Here is a 6,852-nt window from a genome sequence, read left to right as displayed (position 1 = left end):
ATATATACACCCACACACACAAGAGAGTAGACAAGCTAAAGAAGGGCGCTCGACACATTTATTGGGAGTTACATGTACGAATCAAAACAGTTTGATTCAAACTCCTTGGTACTCTGAGTTTCAAGCGTGATGCTAATCTTCGCCCATCTGCCTGTCCGTCTATCTGGCTATCTATCTATTTCTCCCCCCTCTCTCTCTGTATATGTATATATACATATACAGACAGACAGACAGACAGACAGATAGATAGATAGATAGATAGATAGATAGATAGATAGATAGATAGATAGATAGATAGATGATTTTTAAATTTCCCTCGACGAAATCCACTGTAAAGTTTTCGGTCGGCACAAGTAGAAGTGTGTGTGTGTATGCGCGTGTGTGTGTTTGCGTGTGTGTTTGCGTGTGTATGTGTATGTGTGTATGAAACTGAGTGTGTGTTTTGGCATTTTGAGTTAGATTTGGAAATTCTTTGTAAAGGTCTATAGATGATTTCTTTCTCTTGTATGTTTCTGACCACATTGGTGTCCAAAGGGCAGCTGATTTTCACAGGAGAGCATATTTTTTTCTCGTAGTCCTACATAACAATATCTTACCACTTGTATTTTAACATAGAAGCTGTTTTAATGTTTTAGTCCCATCAATATTCTTATGATTCAATACAGTCAAATTTGTGCGTAAATATCCTTTTACTTATTCTGCGCCAGACTGTTCTGGCCACCGCATCATGCCTCATGAGAAGATAATATCTGGAAGACAATCTCTCGTACTTAGCAATAATGTGGCTGACGTCTTCAGTCTAGGTTTTGCAGTGCCTATATTTGTCGTCTGTCAATGATTTTTTTTTTTTTTGCCTGTTATACTGCAGGTGTGGAGGCGCAATGGCCCAGTGGTTAGGGCAGCGGACTCGCGGTCATAGGATCGCGGTTTCGATTCCCAGACCTGGCGTTGTGAGTGTTTATTGAGCGAAAACACCTAAAGCTCCACGAGGCTCCGGCTGGGGATGGTGGCGAACACTGCTGTACTCTTTCACCACAGCTTTCTCTCACACTTTCTTCCTGTTTCTGTTGTGCCTGTAATTCAAAGGGTCAGCCTTGTCACACTGTGTCACGCTGAATATCCCCGAGAACTACGTTAAGGGTACACGTGTCTGTGGAGTGCTCAGCCACTTGCACGTTAATTTCACGAGCAGGCTGTTCCGTTGATCGGATCAACCGGAACCCTCGACGTCGTAAGCGACGGAGTGCCAACAAATACTGCAGGTAATTCATGCGGTTTTTATTACTGAAGTCCATGGAGATAACCTCCAAACGGGGAGGTCATAGACTTGTAGGTACCTCATGCCAAGCTTTCTATATGGTTTATTCTTTCTATGGCTCGCGTCTTTCGCGCCAACTACCATGCAGCGCTTTTTCAGTGAACTAGTCCATTTTTTGAATTTTGTTCTGATAAATCGAATCTACCAATGTATGTATGCATGCATGTACGTATGTATGTATGTATGTATGTATGTATGTATGTATGTATGTATGTATGTATGTATGTACGTACGTACGTACGTACGTATGTATGTATGTGCATGTATGTATGTATGTATGTATGTATGTATGTATGTATGTATGAACTGACAAACAAAGGAGGGGTTACGTTTATTTTTCTCAGTGTAGATAACGAAGAAAAATGTTCAGAAATGTTAAAACTTTATCTAATTTCATGTAATGAGGTTTAAACAATCCCATCGAATCAGTCTCACTGTCTACCAATCCCTCATTAAAAATGAAGTTTTAGTTTTTTATTTCATTGCGTAGGAAACTGCTATTATAAACATGTGCACCATATTATTCCCACATACATATTTATATGCATATATGTATACATACATATATATATACACACACACACATATATATATACACATATGCAAATTGGTTATACATAAAAATATGTGTGTATGTATGTATATACATATAGGCACAGGCGTGGCTGTGTGATAATAAACTTACCTCCCAGCCACATAGTTCCGGTTTCAGTCCCACTGTGTTCCACCTTGGGCAAGTATCTTCTACTATAGTCTCGAGCCGACCAAACCCTTCTGAGTAGAGTTGGTAGCCGGAAACTGAAAGAAGCCCGTCGTTTATGTGTGTGTGTGTTTATGTATGTGTGTGTTCGTCCCCCACCACTTCTTGAGAACCGTTGTTGGGGTATTTCCGTTACCGACACTTAGTGGTTCGACAAAAGAGACGGATAGAATAAGAACCTGACTTTAAAAAAAAAAGTACTGGGATCGATTTGTTCAACTAAGCATCTTCGAGGAGGTGCCCTAGCATGGCTGAAACAGGTAAAAGATATTGGGTCATCCCATAATTAACGCGTTTGTTTATACTTTTCTTTTTCAAAATTAAGATAAGCAAAGCTCTTTTTTAATCTAAAATATACTCTCCTTCATTGTCTACAATGTTCTTCCATCTATCTGGTAGACTTGCAACGTGCCTCTTCCAAAATTCACTTGTCCGTGACGAAAAATACTCCCCCAGTACTGTTCTGACCTTGTCTACAGAATTCATTTTTTTTTTCGAATAATTTTGAAGACTGTGGATTAAATGATAAGCAGATGAGGCGATGTCCAGCAAATATGATGGGTGAGGCATCGTTTCCCATTCAAACTACTCCAGACTTTGGAATGTCATCCTTGCTGTATGTGGCCGAGCATTATCCTGATGAAAGAAGTCCTCGCATCTTGAAACCAAAGATGGTCGTTTTTCTTCTGGCGCTGACTGAAGCTGCTCAAGCTGCTTGCAGCAAATCTCCTTTGTTATCGTTTGGTTTGGGTTTAAAAGTTCAAAGTTGACTACACCTTTCATATCCCACCAAACAGATAGCAACACCTTACGCGGGTGAAGGCCTTCTTTCGCCTGGGTTGCCGGTGTTTCTCCTTTCCCTACCCACTGTCTTTGGCGCTTGACATTTTTATAGAGAACCCATTTCTCGACACCAGTCACTTTTCCTTTCAAAAAAGGTTCATTCGTGAGATGTGACAGCAAAGATTAGACTCGGGAAGTTTGTGAGGAACCCATTGACCCAATTTTCTGACTTTTCCGATGGCACGCAGGTGCCGATGAATGGTTGAATTACCAAATACGAGCTTCTCTGCTAGTTCCTCAACAGTTACGATGGGATTTTGTCCCACCAGGGTTTGCAGGACGTCCTCGTCGAGCTCTACGGATCCTCCAGGACGAGGCTCGTCTTCTGGGTTGTAGTTTCCGGCACAGAATTTCTGGAACCACCGTTGACACTGACTTACGCTTATTTCCGATCCCCATGTACTGCATTAATATTTCTCGTACTTTCCGTTGCGTCGTTGCCTTTATTGAACTCATGAAGCAAAATATGCCGAATATGCTCCTTTGTTACTTCCATTATAGCATTTAAAGAATAACTGTTAAAATCGAACTACATTCTTCAAAGCTTGCACTAAGAACAAGTACAAGGTAAAATTACTAGCAGCTTTTATAGAAAGTTGATGCAGGTAGTTTATCCTGTCCCCCTCCAACTTTTAATTCATGCAATTGAAAATAGCTGATTTTCACAGGAGAGCATATTTTTTCTCGTAAGTTGAACAAGCTATAACTGTGTTCACTAAGTTTGGGGTCTTAAATAGTACAACCTCTAACTTTAAAATTAGTATAGATTAGTGTTGTAATTTCGTCCTAGGGCTAGGTATAATTGAGAAGTCGAATGATCGATGTCATTCCAGCATTGGCCATAACGTTTGCTGTACATCTAAGTCGATACTGTTTAATGTGTCCTTTCAATTTTAAGTCAGTAAGATGCGGTTTGATGAAACTTTGACTGTGAATTCTAGCAAATCGAATGACAGCTTGGTGGCTGGCACTAATTCACTGATTCGATGTGTGGTGTTGTTGTTTACCCCAAGGTCAACTCTGATTGAGTAGACTTGTGATCAAAAGTGTTCCATCTATGACCATCCTAACTTACTAAAAGGTATCTAAGGCAACATTATGCTGCTTGTTCTTCTTCGTTTCAAGATATGTCAGAGAGTAATTTGACTGCTATTACTAGCAGGGCTAGTGATCACGGTAGGAAAAGCTAAGCCAAAAAATAAAAAAGAAGAAAAAAAAAAGAAAATGAGGAAATGGCAGTCAAAGATGATGCTAATGTTTGAGTGGTTACATCATTTTCACATTCAGCTAAATAGCAACATGTAGAAGGTGACTACATATGTTTTTAACTTTGAAAATACTCCCATTAACCTATAGTCCGTAGTGGAAGAGAGGACTGCTCTGTTGCTGCTGCTGCTGCTGTTGAACATATCTCTAACAAGAAGGATAACCTGGATCCGCCTCACACACATTTGTGACATTTGAAATATAGATGTCAACAAACAACAAATTTACTACGTAATTTTTTTTTTTTTTACTCACAGACGCGCGGGATTCTCTATGTTTAAGAAGCTCGCTTTACAACCACAAAACTTCAGGTTCAGTCCCACTGCGCGGCAACTCAGGCAGATGTCTTCTACTATAGCGTCTGTCCGACCAAAGCCTTGTGAATGAATTTGGTAGACGTGTGGAATCTGTGATGTGTGTGTGTGTGTGTGTGTGTGTGTTTAGTTCAAAATAATACAAACAACAAAAGACAGAGACTGGTGAGGGAACAACAAACAAGGTGTATTATTTTGATGCTCAGGAAAAATAGAAGAAGTCTTTGACGTTTCGAGCCGATGCTCTTCTTCAGAAATGAATAAGGATAGAAAACAGGAGAAAGGAAAAAATGGAAAAAATAAAACGTGTCTGGATTAACGATAACTCTCTCTCTCTCTGTAGCTCTCTCTCTCTCTCTGTGGCTCTCTCTCTCTCTCTCTGTCTCTCGCTCTCTCTCTCTCTCTCTCTCTCTCTCTATACATACATACACACATACATACACAAACACAAATACATATATATGCACATACATACATACATACATACGTACGTACGTACGTACGTGCATACATACATACATACATACACACACACTTACGTACATATATACATATATAGGCGCAGGCATGGCCGTGTGGTAAAAAGTTTGTTTCCCAACCACATAGTTCAGGGTTCAGTGGCATTTGGGTTCTTAATCCATAAGGTATTTTCTGATGTTGTTTTATTACTATTATTATTATTATTATTATTATTATTATTATTATTATTCAGGTCACTGCCAGGAATCGAACTCGGAATCTTGGGGTTAGTAGCTCGTTCTCTTAACCATTACGATTTCACCGACTATGAGACTTGAAACAATGAACCAAATATTATATTTAGACATCATCTTGTTGAGATCCTTACCAACTTTAAACATGATTGGCTCTGGATCACATTATTTGTGATAGGTGGTAGGTCTTGGCTAGATTTTAGATGGGCATATGGCATAGTGTTTAAGATCACGGACTATTAACTCCAAGATTCCAAGTTCGATTCTAGGCAGTTACCTGAATAATAATAATAATAATAATAATAATAATAATAACAACAACAACAACAACAACAACAACAACAACAACAACATCGAAAAATACCTTAGGAATGAGAACCCAGGTTTGAAATTTCCCCAAGACACCTGATGAAGGCTGGAGGGTATATCAACCGAAACGTTGTGTTAACAACAAACAAGATGAGGACAAATATCCATCAAATGTAAATAATGTAAATAACGTACATTAATTGAGTAGTTCTGCCCCATAGTGTTCCTCGTAGTATGTCATTTCATGGAATGCTGGAATGAAGAATGTCAAAGTTCCTAGCACTCTTGGAGCTCATAGACATTTTGTGGTGCCAATATCATGAGCATTTCTGGTTATTATTATCACTATGATAGAAACGAGCACAGAGCCAATCATCCCTCAGCCTAGTAATGTTACCATTTATCCATAATTCTGAGCCAGGTTAAGAAATTGCACTTTTGATTAGAGGATAGAGGATCTCAACAGTTGGAGAGAGAATATTTTGAACTTTGGTCATAATGGTGAATTCCCATTACATGGTACCGAGGGACGTATTTAGAGTGAAGTAAATCTGATTTCAAGCTGTGATTTGAATTTTCTTTTCTCTTTCTCTAGATAAGGTAAAATAAGAATGAAGAGAACATTCTGATAAATATTTCTTGTTAAATCACTTTGTAACTTATAAAGTCTTTCGGCAGCCAAATTCATTACTCTCTTTTTCTCTCATTGTCATTCTCTGTCTGTCTGTCTAGTTCTCCTTCTCTCAGACTTTCTCTCACTCTCTTCTTTCTCTTACTTTTCTTGTATTTTATTAGTCTTTATCAAATATACATTTTTATTTTATGTCATTCCCACCAAATTTACAACTGACACACCTCCTGACTCCAACCCTTTTCCTTAAATCTCTACCCTCTCCCTTTCAACCTCTCTCCATTATATTCCCTACACACTCTCTATATCTCTCTCACCATTTCTTTCTATTTTTACTCTCATTATCTCTGTAAAACATTTTTTCATTTTAAACCTTCTTTGCTTTTCCATCCTTCTATCCCCACCCCCTTTCCCTGCACCTCAAACTACCCCTAATTTCATCCTTAATTCTTCAACTTACACTCTCTATTACCATTGTTCTCTTTAAAAAAAAAAATGTTTTATTTTTATTCTTCAATTTCATTTTCATCAAAATTTTTCCACCAAGAATTTAGGTTAAATATTTTTTAAAGGAAATATAAATGTAAAAAAAATCTATCATATATACATATTTGTGAATATGTGTATATAGATACATATGCATACAACTCTCTGTATGTATGTATGTGTCTGTTTGAAAGTATGTTACTATTCAGATA

This window comes from Octopus bimaculoides, chromosome 10 (assembly GCF_001194135.2).
Source record: "Octopus bimaculoides isolate UCB-OBI-ISO-001 chromosome 10, ASM119413v2, whole genome shotgun sequence".
In the NCBI taxonomy this organism is placed as follows: domain Eukaryota; kingdom Metazoa; phylum Mollusca; class Cephalopoda; order Octopoda; family Octopodidae; genus Octopus; species Octopus bimaculoides.
This window is presented reverse-complemented; position numbering follows the sequence as displayed.